The 2216-nt window shown below is 46.9% G+C and overlaps 1 pseudogene; it reads right to left on the minus strand.

The window, feature by feature from the left end:
- Positions 1-345: 345 nt before the first annotated feature.
- LOC116100929 lies at positions 346-1142 on the minus strand (annotated as a pseudogene).
- Positions 1143-2216: the final 1074 nt, after the last annotated feature.

Consider the following 2216-nt stretch of genomic DNA (forward strand, 5'->3'; position numbering starts at 1 on the left):
TTGTTTTTGTTTTTGTTTTTGTTTGTTTTTTGCAGATGGCCACCTCACCTCTCCTGTGGCCTTACACAGTCTTCCTTCTGTGCCTTGCTCTGTCCTTGTTAGGTCTACCCTAATGATCTCATAAAAAGTTATCTCTGTAAAAATTTAGCTACAGATGGGCAAGGTGGCACAAAGCTTTGATCCTAGAACTCGGGGAGGTGGATCTCTGTGAATTCAAGGCCATCCTGGTCTAAATAGCAAGTTCAGGGTTGTCCAGGACTATATAATGAGGCTCTTTCAAAAAACAAATAACCTCCGTTTTTTAATTTTGTAATTATATTTATGTACAGAAAACTTAGTGTACATTTAACCCAATTTAGTGGTGAGTTCTTCAGCCTTTGCCTTTTCCAGCTTGGCAATTCGAGCCACAGACTTAGGACCCAGGAAGTTGCCTCCTGAGTGGCGATGGAGCTCGTCATATCTGTCATTATAATTGGTCCTCATAGCTTCCACCAGCTTATCCAGAGCACCCTTGTCTTCTGAGTTAACCTGTGTGAAGGCAACAGTGGTGCGTGTCTTCCTGTGAACCAGGCGCACCAGCCTAGCTTTTCCCTTGATGATGCAGTAGGGCACCCCCATCATTTGACACAGGGCAGGCAGGAAAACTACCAGCTCAATGGGGTCTACATCATGGGCAATCACCACCTGCTGAGCCTTCTTGTTCTCCACCAAGGTAGTGACTGTATTGACTCCTGCTCGGAGGACGGGTGGTCTCTTAGTTGGGACGTCCCCTTTGCCAGCAGCTTTCTTCTCAGCCCGGGCCAATAGCCTTTGCTTCTTATCTTGCTTTGTCTCTGGCCAGTAATTGTTGGCAAGCTTAAGCAGCTGAGTTGCTGTTTGCCTGTCCAGGGCCTGGGTGAACTGGTTAATGGCAGGAGGTACTTTGAGACGCTTATAGAGGATGGCTCTTTGTCGCTGCAGCCTGATGTAACAGAACCATTTGGCGAACATGTTACATCTCTTTTGGGCTGGATGTCCTGCCCAATGCTGAAGTTCTTGGGCATTTTCTCAAACAAAGGATTGACCACCTTTTGGCCTGTTTCTTGACAACGGGCAGGGGCTGGGGCCACCTTCTTCCCCTTGGCCTTCTTTCCTTTAGGCATCTTGCTCAGCTGGTGAAGAGAGCAACAAACAACCCTTATTCCAAATATAGCCACATCCTGAGGTACTGGAGACTCACAAATGGAAGGGGATGAGTCGGCCCACCTCTCTATCTGAGAGACTTCACATCAGGGGAGTGCATGACTCAGGAATGGAGCGAGAGAGAGGGAGGGGATAGGAGAAGGGAGAGGGAGAGGGAGAGGGAGAGGGAGAGGGAGAGAGAGAGAGAGAGAGAGAGAGAGAGAGAGAGAGAGAGAGAGACTAGAGCTGGAGAATGGCTCATCTTTTAAGCCTACTTGCTGTTCTTACAGAGGACTGAAGTTTGGTTCCCAGTATCTGTAATTCCAATTCCAAGGGACCTGCTGCCCTCTTCTGGACTCCATAGGTATCTGCACTCACATGCATATACCTACACAGACATACACATACAGATAATTAAAATGAATATTATTAAGACAGACAAAAAATGAACTAAGACAAAAACATTTTATTATTTCATGTACATCATGGGTAATATTGCAGGTCTGCTTTTTTCTCCCCTGGCAAGATTCTGAGGGAAGAGCTGGCTTCCCCTGAACAGTCAGAGCTGTTGAGAAGCTGGGCAAGCAAATCCCAGCCTTCCCATTGGAAGCTCAAGGAGAAGGAGTGGGAAGATGAGGGGTCAAAGGGCAAAGAGGGATTTGGGATTTAAAGGAAGATTGTTGAATGTAAGTCTCTTTCCTCTCACTGCAGGTCCATGGTCTCCCTGGGGACAGGATGGCAGTACATTTATCTGTACGTCCCTTTTCTTGTCCACCTGTATAAACATACGTCAAAAAGCAGTCAAACACATCACTGTACATGTACACACAGTAACATCCTCACACACTTTTACATGATTACATGTACACACAAACATGCACACACATTCACACTATCACATGTGTACACCTGCCTTTCTGTCTCAGGACCCCACACACGACACATCTACACCACACCATGTCCTCCCGCATCCTCCCTGTGCCTGGTATGCATATAGTGGGTGCTCAGTCAGGAGTGACTTCAGTGATGAAACATTAAGTTGGGGGCCAGCATGT

The sequence above is a fragment of the Mastomys coucha genome, unplaced genomic scaffold, assembly GCF_008632895.1.
Source record: "Mastomys coucha isolate ucsf_1 unplaced genomic scaffold, UCSF_Mcou_1 pScaffold21, whole genome shotgun sequence".
Taxonomy (NCBI): Eukaryota; Metazoa; Chordata; class Mammalia; order Rodentia; family Muridae; genus Mastomys; species Mastomys coucha.